At 43.9% G+C, this 12,096-nt stretch overlaps 1 pseudogene; it reads right to left on the bottom strand.

The window, feature by feature from the left end:
* Positions 1-4,906: 4,906 nt before the first annotated feature.
* On the bottom strand, positions 4,907-5,112 carry LOC142263266 (U2 spliceosomal RNA; annotated as a pseudogene).
* Between the last annotated feature and the right edge of the window lie 6,984 nt (positions 5,113-12,096).

The raw sequence follows: 12,096 nt of genomic DNA, 5'->3' as shown, positions 1-12,096 counted from the left end.
GGGGAAGCCTGCAACTAAATTGTTGAGAGCATTATCACATGGTGACTGAGCCTGATTGTAACGGGAGCATAGAGGTGCCGATCCTGTCTTACCTGCGTTGGTGTAGAAGTGGGTTTCCAGTGGTGGAGTCAGCTGTGTGCAGTGGTGGCTGTGGGTTCTTTTATGTGCGACCGTAGTAATAGCTGCGCCCACTTCCTGTATGGGAGTGGAACGCAGTGAGGCTAATGGAACGCACGTCCACGTGCCGCGCCCCTGAAGGTAATACCGATCATTGAATACAAAAAAATTTCTCATACTACTGTATGGGGGTCCCTATATTTAATATGATATCCAAGCCACAGCATCCACCGTTACTTCACCACACCCATTCAGTGACAGCTCACCAAGTCAGCCAGAGGAGTGGTGTAAGGAATTACACGTAGGCACTGACTCCACACCTTCACATCACAAGAAGCGGGTCCACAGGGTAGTGCAAGAATATGAACAAGTCTTCAGCAAACATCCGCTAGGCTTTGGGAGAATAAAAGGGTCCATATTCATGGTTTAAGAACTTGGGATCTAACGTGCCCAGAGTATGCTCCACTCTATGCTCCCTTTACAATCAGGCTCAGTCACCATGTGATAACGCTCTCAACTCTTTAGTTGCAGGCTTCCTTTTGCTTCACCTCCACTGGCTGTACTGCCATTTCCTCTCACCCCCAGAAGGTATACTTTATTACACTATTTTCCTCTTTCCCTGTTCCCCCTTTTCCCATAACCTACCTTTATTTACATTTGTGGGGTATCTATATGATATTTACATCATAGCTTTACTCATTAATGCGGAAGGGAAGAGTGCCCGTGAGAGTGTTGAACTGCGGAGAGCAGGAGGTTAAGCTGCCCTGACTTGCCACCATTGATAAGCTGTTCACAGTAGATACACATGCTATCCAAGTAGCAGCATCCACCATTACTGCACCCCACCCAGTCAGTGACTGCTCACCAAGTCAGCCAGAGGAGTGGTGTCAGGAATTACACGTAGGCACTGACTCGACACCTTCACATCACAAGAAGGGGGTCTACAGGGTAGTGCAAGAAGACGAGCAAGTCTTCAGCAAACCTCCGCTAGATTTTAGGGGAATAAAAGGGGTCCAACACCACATCCCCACAGGTGCACACCCACCCATCAAAGAGAGCTATAAGCCAATACCACCTTCACATTGCCAGTGTACCAAGGACATGTTGAGCAACATGAAGGCGGCTGGGGTTATCCGTGACAGTTGTAGCCTTTGGGCAGCTCTGTTGATCCTGTTAAAGAAGAAGGACGGCACCACTCCCCGTATTGAGGAATCGCTAGCTGCATTGAGAACTGCAAATTATTTTTCTACCCTTGATCTCACTAGTCACTATTGGCAAGTGTCCGTTGCTGAGGCAGACCGGGAGAAGACCGCCTTCGCCACCCCTATGGGTCTCTGCGAGTTCAAAAGCATGCCCTTCGAGCTGTGCAATGCACCAGGAACCTTCCAGAGGCTGATGGAATGCTGCTTGGGACAAGATTTTAGGGTGTATAAAAAGGGAGATTTGATCCCGTGATCCCAACGTATTGTTACACCTCTATAAATCACTTGTAAGGCCACATCTGGAATATGGGAACCAGTTTTGGGCTCCACATTTTAAAAAGGACATTCAGAAGTTAGAGTCAGTTCAAAGGTGGGCAACTAGACTACTACAAGGAATGGAAGGCTTCCCATATGATGACAAGTTGAAAAAGTTATTAAGTGATTATTGGCTGCAATGGGGCTTTCTGGCTGGTGCCAGCCTCTCTTCTTAGCACACAGGAACCACAATCCCTACACCATGCTTCAATGGATTCTCTCATCCCAGCCCAGTAAAACTACATATTTTACACAGTCATAAGCAGCCCATGGGCATTCACCTGCATTCAAACCAATAACAGCTCATAGACCAGACAATCCATCTACCACTGGACCAAAGACAGGAAGTTAAATCCACTGCCTGCGGTAACCAACTTAATCCTATAGGCTACTCACACAACAAACCCAACAGAAAGGAAAAAAACATGGCTTCGATTATCCATCCAATGAAAATGCATAACCATTGTGAGCCATTGGACAATGCAATTGGACACTTGGTGACATGGTGCACGGCCCAATGAATCAAGTCTTTACTTCATATTCACGGTTTAAGCCCTTGGGTTCTAATGTGCCCAGAGTACATATCCAGAAAGATTCTCTTTCTTTGAGCTAAACACAAGTCAACAATACATTGTAAGCAGATTCTATTACCAGTCCCACACCATTTTGTGACGCATAATCACACAGTGATCCAATTAAGATTCCAAGTCATCGAACATGTCCAAGCCATACGCAGAGGAGGCAATAGAATTAGGAAGCTCAAAGAAAGGGAATCTTTCTGGATATATACTCTGGGCACATTGGAACCCAAAGGCTTAAACCATGAATATGAAGTACAGACTTGATTCATTGGGCCATGCATGGACATAATGGACATAATTCTAATAGGCAGGACAGGTAATAAGGAGCACAAGGGATATGCTAAAATGTGTTGTGTGACAAGACAGACACAGGAAAGGACATGATAACAGGTGTAGGGACCAACAAGGTGAGACAAGGGGTATCAGGATATTGTCAAGTAGGTATGAATGTAGTAATGGGGCAGGCATAGAGAATTGTATGTGAATGTGAATTACAATAAATCACTAAGGAAAGGAATATGTGAGTGTGTGCCTAATGTAAACTAATATTGTACTGGCAAAATTATAGATGGAAAGGGAGAAGGGGAGGGGGGGAGAGAGGAGGCTGTAATTGACTACAAGGGTATGAGTTATGAGTGATCATAGGGATAGTGTTACATAAGTTGAAATACCTATGGAGGACCGGATGTGTAAGCGCATACCTTATACAAACCTATAGAGTGCTGATGGGTGAGAGTGTGATGTTAGATATAAGACATCCTATAGTGAATAGTGAGCCGTAATCAAGTGCAACAGGGATATTTCACGTGACTATGGGAACATGGAAGGTAAAGAAAGGGGAGAAAAAACTGTTAGACAAGGTAATCAGACATAATGTAACCAGTTGATCAGACATGACAAACATGACAAATAAAAAACAAGGAAGAATGGAACTCCATACATAGTGGAACCATATATAGTGTGAACACGAAAAAGAACCGGGCGTTAGAAAAAATGTGCACGGCCCAATGAATCAAGTCGGTTCTTCATATTCATGGTTTAAGCCCTTGGGTTCCAACGTGCCCAGAGTATATATCCAGAAAGATTCCCTTTCTTTGAGCTTCCTAATTCTATTGCCTCCTCTGCGTATGGCTGGGACATGTTCGATGACTTGGAATCTTAATTGGGCCACTGTGTGATTATGCGTCACAAAATGGTGTGGGACTGGTAATAGAATCTGCTTACAATGTATTGTTGACTTGTGCTTAGCACAAAAAAAGGGAATCTTTCTGGATATGTACTCTGGACACATTAAAACCCAAGGGCTTAAACCGTGAATATGAAGTACAGACTTGATTCATTGGGCCGTGCACCATGTCACCATGTGTGCAATTGCATTGTCCAATGGCTCACAATGGTTATGCGTTTTCATTGGATGGATAATCGAAGCCATGTTTTTTTCCTTTCTCTTGGGTTTGTTGTGTGAGTAGCCTATAGGATTAAGTTAGTTACCGCAGGCAGTGGATTTAGCTTCCTGTCTTTGGTCCAGTGGTAGATTGATTGTTTGGTCTATGAGCTGTTATGGGTTTTAATCCAGGTGAATGCCCATGCCTATAACTGTGTGAAATATGTAGTTTTACTGGGCTGGGATGAGAGAATCCATCGAAGCATGGTGTAGGGATTGTGGTTCCTGTGTGCTAAGAAGAAAGGCTAGCACCAGCCAGAAAGCCCCATTACAGCCAATAATCAACCGCTAGCCGCTGGAACTCGTTGCTCTAGATCATGTCAAACTCTCACCAAGCAGGAATAGATACATTAGCCCACCATCCCACCCAAAGAGCAACTTCTGCTGCGCAGCTGGCTTTCTAGGCAGCAGCGCTATTGTGATGTCAGCGGGGGACATTGTGACAAGCCAGTGTTCCGTCACTTCATGTTGTGCACTGTTCAAACGGAAAATACATCAACAGGCAGACTACAGAAAAGCTTACTGACAAAGGATAGAGAGGGGCTTTCTCAGAGGGCTTTTTACAGTTTGTCTATTCCCAATTAGCCGTTTAAGTATGCTTAATGAAAGTACTAATTCTTTCATAGGCCGCCCATTCTTAGTATTTGACGTTCCTTATATTGCGGTATCAGGCTTCGCAGCAGGTTGCAAAACATTCATCACCCATGACTGTCCCCAATTGGGCTCAGAAGCTAAATGTCTATCATGACCTCTCTTTTTGAAAGTCCAAGAGCAAGCAAACTCTTCCTCCAGGAGAGGGAGCCAACAGATCACTAAAGACATCATCATTGCTCAAAGAAAACACCGAAAAACAATGGAAGCTTTAATTGGAGTGGAATCTGATAGACAGCACCTGATGCCAAGTCTGCATCTTCTAACACCTGCAGTCACTGCAGCAGCTGAATCCAATGTGTCCAAAAGGGATCTATTCTATTCAATTGCAAATGATCTAGATAAGACTGAGAATAAGATACTGCACGGGACATAGCAGAGTTGGTCAAGTTGAGTGGAGATGAGTTTGCTATTTGGCACAGCTTTTGCATCAATAAAGCAAGTAAAAGGTGTGAAAGATAAAAAAAAAGGGTGAAAGTGTGAAAAGTGAATTGGCCAAATTGAGGTGCATATAAAGTTTTTGCTTTCTTTCAATTCACTAATGAGGCTCATTTGAATCAGGTGAATTGAGTTCTGCTTTTGGAAACTCGGTTAAGAAGGGGTGCACCGGTCCTGGAGGTACTGCAATACCAGGTCAATGCGTGGAGTGGACAGAGCAAGATTTTTTCCATCTCCTTGTTCTAAAAATCCATTTAATATATGGTCCCTAGAGAGGGGACGTATCAGATATTAAACTGATAAGAACAGATTTAATTTTTTTTTTTTCTGTTTATCAGTAGGACTTCAAAATAACAAAGGTGATCGCCTCCCGTTGCCTGGGAACCGTCCAGGCACAAGAGGGCTATGTGTCACCAGAAGGCGCACACACTCCCTCAAGGCCGGCAGACGTGCAATCCCAGGCACCTTCCAGTACCGACCAAGGTAGCGTCCTCCGAAACTACACTTGATCTTAGCCAAAAGGCCGAGAAGCTATAACCCGAATTGGTTACGGCCTTGAGTGGCACCCTGGCCTATACCGGACACATCTTAGGGAGAGGGAGACAAACCCACGCCTACAGAAGACATTTTGTCACCCAAGCCAAACCCTTGAAAAGGCTGTTTTGCAGAGCAAAAACAAGGAGAATGGTGCTTTTTGCAGCCGCCGCCCACTGCAATGAATCTGAATAACTCCTCCTTTTGGGCACAAGCACCTCCCCTCCCCCTTGCAGTCTTTCCAATTCATGATACAAAAAGACGGACGGACAGGACAGGACAGGACCATCTGCCTGACTTTCCGTCACTGCCACCCTTTGCCATCCTTGCCCGTAGAAAGCCCTTTCATCATCCCCAAACCCTAATCTTTTCCCTTCCCTTCCCAGCTGCGTCTCACTCCCTTTCATTAGGAAGTGAGCGCAGCCTTTTCTCCGTTCTGCACATGCGCGACGTTAAACACAAATGCGCAGGCGTGCGTTCCATTAGCCTCACTGCATTCCACTCCCATACAGGAAGTGGGCACAGCTATTACTACGGTCGCACATAAAAGAACCCACGGCCACCACTGCACATAGCTGACTCCACCACAGGACACCCACTTCTACACCAACGCAGGTAAGACAGGATCGGCACCTCTATGCTCCTGTTACAATCAGGCTCAGTCACCATGTGATAACGCTCTCAACTCTTTAGTTGCAGGCTCCCCTTGCTTCACCTCCACTGGCTGTGCTGCCATTTCCTCTCCCACCTGGAGGTATACTTTATTCCACTATTTTCCTGTTTCTCTCTTCCCCCTTTTCCCATAACCTACTTTTATCTGCATTTGTGGGGTATCTATATGCTATTTACATCATAGTTTTATTCATTAATATGGAAGGGAAGAGTGCCCATGAGAGTGTTGAACTGCGGAGAGCAAAAGATTAAGCTGCTCCGATTTGCCACCATTGATAAGCTGTTCTCAGTAGATACACATGCTATCCAAACAGCAGCATCCACCATTGCTTCAGCCCACCCATTCAGTGACAGCTCACCAAGTCAGCCAGAGGAGTGGTGTAAGGAATTACACGTAGGCACTGACTCCACACCTTCACATCACAAGAAGGGGGTCTACAGGCTAGTGCAAGAATACGAGCAAGTCTTCAGCAAACATCCGCTAGACTTTTGAAAAATAAAAGGGGTCAAACACTACATCCCCACAAGTGCACACCCACCCATCAAAGAGAGATATAAGCCAAATCTACCTGCACATTACCAGTGTACCAAGGACATGTTGAGCAACATGAAGGAGGCTGGGGTTATCCGTGACAGTTGTAGCCTCTGGGCAGCTCCGTTGGTCCTGTTAAAGAAGAAGGACAGCACCACTCCCCTGTATTGAGGAATAGCTAGCTGCATTGACAACTGCAAATTATTTTTCTACCCTTGATCTCACTAGTCACTATTGGCAAGTGTCCGTTGCTGAGGCAGACCGGGAGAAGACCGCCTTTGCCACCCCGATGGGTCTCTGCGAGTTCAAAAGCATGCCCTTCGAGCTGTGCAATTTGCCAGGAACCTTCCAGAGGCTGATGGAATGCTGCTTGGGACACCGAAACTTTGAAACGGTACTGCTATACCTTTATGATGTTATTGTTTATTCTAACGCAAACAAGATTTTAGGGTGTATAAAAAGGGAGATTAGATCCGATGATCCCAACGTATTGTTACCCCTCTATAAATCACTTGTAAGGCCACATCTGGAATATGGGGTAAAGTCCTGAGCAGGTTGATAACCATTGGTTTGAGCATGGTAGGGTGTAGTACGCATCTTCCTGCATCGGTAAAAGCTGCAGAAGTCCTTGAAGATTTCCGCTTCAAAGGCAGTGCCTTGATCTGTGAGGACTCTCTCTGAGTAGCCATGAGGTCTGCATAAGTGTGCTTGGAAGACCTTCGCTGCAGTATGGGCCATTAGATCTTTGACTTGTACCACAACCATAAATCTCGAGTAGTTGTCTACCATCGTAAGTGCATACGTGAGCTCACCTCGATATTCTGCAACAAAACTCCCTTTTTCGATTTCAGTTTCAGCAAACACTCCTCTTCCTGTAGAAAATATTTATCATTACCTAAGACAGTCATTCTAATGCATGACAATATTAAGGCAATTTAGTTAAAACTTGTTTTAACTCACCTTTAAGGGGATTGATGTATTTCATGGTCAATCCAGGTTTGTCAGTGATGGCACTGACATAATGTATGGCGTCTTTTTCGGGCGTTATCCTTTGCCTTTTCATTGTGAAAATCCAGTTGCCTATATCAAAGCAAATTCTACTACTTGTAAAGTATGCAGAAAATGAAATGTAGAACATATAACATCAACTGCTTAGGAACGCATCATAGGTTAGTACTTAAAAGGATATTGTCATGTTCTAGTCATAATGCAAGCTGGACATTTTTCATGTTACCCTGTAATCGCCGGCCTGTTCTAATGCTCACAAGCCAAGATATAGGCTCAGCTGCTAAGGCTTCCCTCTGCCTTCTGAATGAAAATTGAATATGTCTGGCTCACTGTGTATATAGCAGGTGCTCAGAAAAAATAAGAGTCAATTCAATAGAAATAGCTCTGGCACACTATAGTGATCAATAACGTAAGAAAAGAACTCTTAGAATGCTGAAAATTCTTTATTTGTGCAAAAGGATAATTCATCCAACGTTTCGAGCTTGTTTTTAGGTCTTTATCAAGGATAAACTTATCTAAGATCATAAAGGGTTACAAAACCATATAAACACGTAATTAGTACATAGTACAACATAACAGTACAATATATTGCTACTTGAGAGTACAATGGGTCAAATGACCATGATGCACATACAAAAAAATTTTCCAAAGCCATAGTGAAAACATTTGTACTGAGGAAAGAAAATTTCCACATGACCTATCTGGAGAAACATTCTGGATCAAACAACCAAAAATAGTCAAGCAGGTAAATACACACCTATATGGATAACAGGATGATATGTGTTCAATTGTATAGCGTCATTGCCATTAAGGTACAAATGGAAAACTTGCAATCCTATATAGTGAAGGAAATGAACACATATCATATCAAAGAACACAGGAACATGGGTGTGAGAAAAACCTCAATGTTTATACTTTGTTCTTTATAATGGTGTGAACATGTATATGTCTCAGTACCTTATGAACTTGAGAATTCTAGTGAGTAGATGATGAAAGCCTATTCCAGAACTGGAATCGGTAAATAATTGTAGGTGGAATCTAAATGAAAAGATGGTACAAGTGTTATCATGACACGTGGGCTATAACACAATGGACCGTGTGACAAAGAAGAAAGGAGAGAAAGAAGAGGAAGAAAATGGAACTACCTGTAACATTACGTGATAGTCACTGGTAAGTATCACTTGACAATTCAGGTGAAAAAGGATTCCTTTATTAAAGGGTTCTCAGTCGCCTCAGGATCATGAAATACTAGGGTAAATGATATGAGAATGGGTAAGAAGCACCACTAAAGGAAATATGAGATGCAGGACATATATCTATAAACCCCTGAACTACATGATAGAAATAAAAAGAAGAAAAAAGAAAAAAAAGAAGAAAGAAGAAGAACACATAGAATGCGGAAAGAGAATGGGTACAACTACCTGAGTTACTGCAGGGAGGCCCCTGGTAGGTATTGTGAGGGTTAGTGGAATTCCTTCACTGAAGGGTTCTCAGTTGCCTCAGGTTCGTGAAAAATGCTATAGACAAATAATGCGCGGAGAAAAGGGGTTCATATACAGCGAATAATGGTAATACAAGGTACATGTGTCCCATGTAATAGTATAAATATATATATATTGTACTAAGCTCTACACCAGAAATAGAAAGTAGTCCCTCTGCCTTCTGTCTAGGTGCCCTGAGTTATGTCCTGTAAACTGTCACAGTGACCTAGACACACATGTGTAGTAGGGGAATATCCCTGCTGAGATGCCAGTGCTAGAGCACTCGTTTGCTGTGGAGTTGAACGCTATGTGAGCAGTTCTTACCTTCAATGAGCAGAAGTCTCTTTTTTCAGATTTCAATATCTCTGTGGGTATCTGGCAGAAATATGGAATACTCTTTACTGCTAAGACCCTGTACACCACTCCCACTAAAGGGGGCTTTACACGCTGCGACATCGCTAATGCGGAGTCGTTGGGGTCACGGAATTTGTGACGCACATCCGGCCGCATTAGCGATGTTGCTGCGTGTGATACCGATGAGCGATTTTGCATCGTTGCAAAAATGTGCAAAATCGCTCATCGGTGACATGGGTCTCCATTCTCGATTATCGTTACTGCAGCAGTAACGATGTAGTTCGTCACTCCTGCGGTAGCACACATCGCTCCGTGTGACACCGCAGAAACTAGGAACCTCTCCTTACCTGCCTCCCAGCCGCTATGAGGAAGGAAGGAGGTGGGCGGGATGTTCCGGCCACTCATCTCCGCCCCTCCGCTGCTATTGGGCGGTCGCTCAGTGACGTCGCTGTGACGCCGCACGGACCGCCCCCTTAGAAAGGAGGCGGTTCGCCGGACACAGCGACGTCGCCGGGCAGGTAAGTATGTGTGACGGGTCTGGTCGGTGTTTGTGCGGCATGGGCAGCGATTTGCCCGTGTCGCGCAACAGATGGGGGCGGGTACCCACACTAGCGATATCGGGACCGATATCGCAGTGTGTAAAGTAGCCTTTAGTCACATGACCAAGACTGTATCTGTGTCCCTACAACACACTTGAGACAAATGTGTGTGTGAGCCTGCATTGTGGGGTATATATAATATATTATAGAGCTGGGAAGGATCATTCTAAGCAGTGAGCTGTTCCAGTATTTGTAGGAAAATACCCAGTAGAAGCATCAAACACAGCACCAATACCTCCCATCAGTATTCCACCACAGTGCCATGTAACCCATGCCCTACACTCCCATCTACACCAATACTATACAGGCACAAACTAGTATATCTGACTAAAAGCCCCCAAAATATGAAGAACGGCCTATAGTTGAGTGTGGATATAAAATCTATGTGAGCAGAGCTAGAATAGAAATCACTGATCGCATTGAAGTCATTCTGACCATAAATCACCATGATATCAAGGTGAGGAGTTGTGTGTTACTGCTGGGAGGAAAGGGTTAACAGTGGAATATTAAGGTGCATTTCTGTGTGCAGTGTTACTAGTCAATGTAACAATTCAGTATGAGCTGCTCTTGGTGCCGGGGGAGGGAGATGCTCTCCTGAGCAAGATAGATGGGGAATGAACATGATATCTATATAGTGTAAGGCAGGGGGTCTCAAACCAGGTGATCATGTCTGATCAACTGGTTACATTATGTCTGATTACCTTGTCTAACAGTTTTTTCTCCCCTTTCTTTACCTTCCAGGTTCCCATAGTCACGTGAAATATCCCTGTTGCACTTGATTACGGCTCACTATTCACTATAGGATGTCTTATATCTAACATCACACTCTCACCCATCAGCACTCTATAGGTTTGTATAAGGTATGCGCTTACACATCCGGTCCTCCATAGGTATTTCCACTTATGTAACACTATCCCTATGATCACTCATAACTCATACCCTTGTAGTCAATTACAGCCTCCTCTCTCCCCCCTCCCCTTCTCCCTTTCCATCTATAATTTTGCCAGTACAATATTAGTTTACATTAGGCACACACTCACATATTCCTTTCCTTAGTGATTTATTGTAATTCACATTCACATACAATTCTCTATGCCTGCCCCATTACTACATTCATACCTACTTGACCCTATCCTGATACCCCTTGTCTCACCTTGTTGGTCCCTACACCTGTTATCATGTCCTTTCCTGTGTCTGTCTTGTCACACAACACATTTTAGCATATAACTTGTGCTCCTTATTACCTGTCCTGCCTATTAGAATTATGTCCATTATGTCCATGCATGGCCCAATGAATCAAGTCTGTACTTCATATTCATGGTTTAAGCCTTTGGGTTCCAATGTGCCCAGAGTATATATCCAGAAAGATTCCCTTTCTTTGAGCTTCCTAATTCTATTGCCTCCTCTGCGTATGGCTTGGACATGTCCGATGACTTGGAATCTTAATTGGATCACTGTGTGATTATGCGTCACAAAATGGTGTGGGACTGGTAATAGAATCTGCTTACAATGTATTGTTGACTTGTGTTTAGCTCAAAGAAAGAGAATCTTTCTGGATATGTACTCTGGGCACATTAGAACCCAAGGGCTTAAACCGTGAATATGAAGTAAAGACTTGATTCATTGGGCCGTGCACCATGTCACCAAGTGTCCAATTGCATTGTCCAATGGCTCACAATGGTTATGCGTTTTCATTGGATGGATAATCGAAGCCATGTTTTTTTCCTTTCTGTTGGGTTTGTTGTGTGAGTAGCCTATAGGATTAAGTTGGTTACCGCAGGCAGTGGATTTAACTTCCTGTCTTTGGTCCAGTGGTAGATGGATTGTCTGGTCTATGAGCTGTTATTGGTTTGAATGCAGGTGAATGCCCATGGGCTGCTTATGACTGTGTAAAATAGTATTGATTCATGATGGATTTCAGACTACATGTAGATATCTTCAGTCTTTCTATCCACATCATTTAAATGAACATTATCCATGCAGCTTGAAATTCATCCAATAAGAGAAGCAACCTTGTACAACCAATCTGATAAGGGCACAGTATATCCTAAGGGAAGGTTATGGCTATAAAAGGGGACTTCTTGGAGTCACCAGGTTGTTGATGGATGTTGCATGATCTAGTCTAAGCTCTTAGGAGCTGGCTAGGGGATCAGAACCAGGATGCCTTG

The sequence above is a fragment of the Anomaloglossus baeobatrachus genome, unplaced genomic scaffold (genome assembly GCF_048569485.1).
Source record: "Anomaloglossus baeobatrachus isolate aAnoBae1 unplaced genomic scaffold, aAnoBae1.hap1 Scaffold_256, whole genome shotgun sequence".
In the NCBI taxonomy this organism is placed as follows: Eukaryota; Metazoa; Chordata; class Amphibia; order Anura; family Aromobatidae; genus Anomaloglossus; species Anomaloglossus baeobatrachus.
The sequence above is the reverse complement of the archived record's forward strand: the minus strand, read 5'-3'. Positions and strand labels throughout refer to the sequence as shown.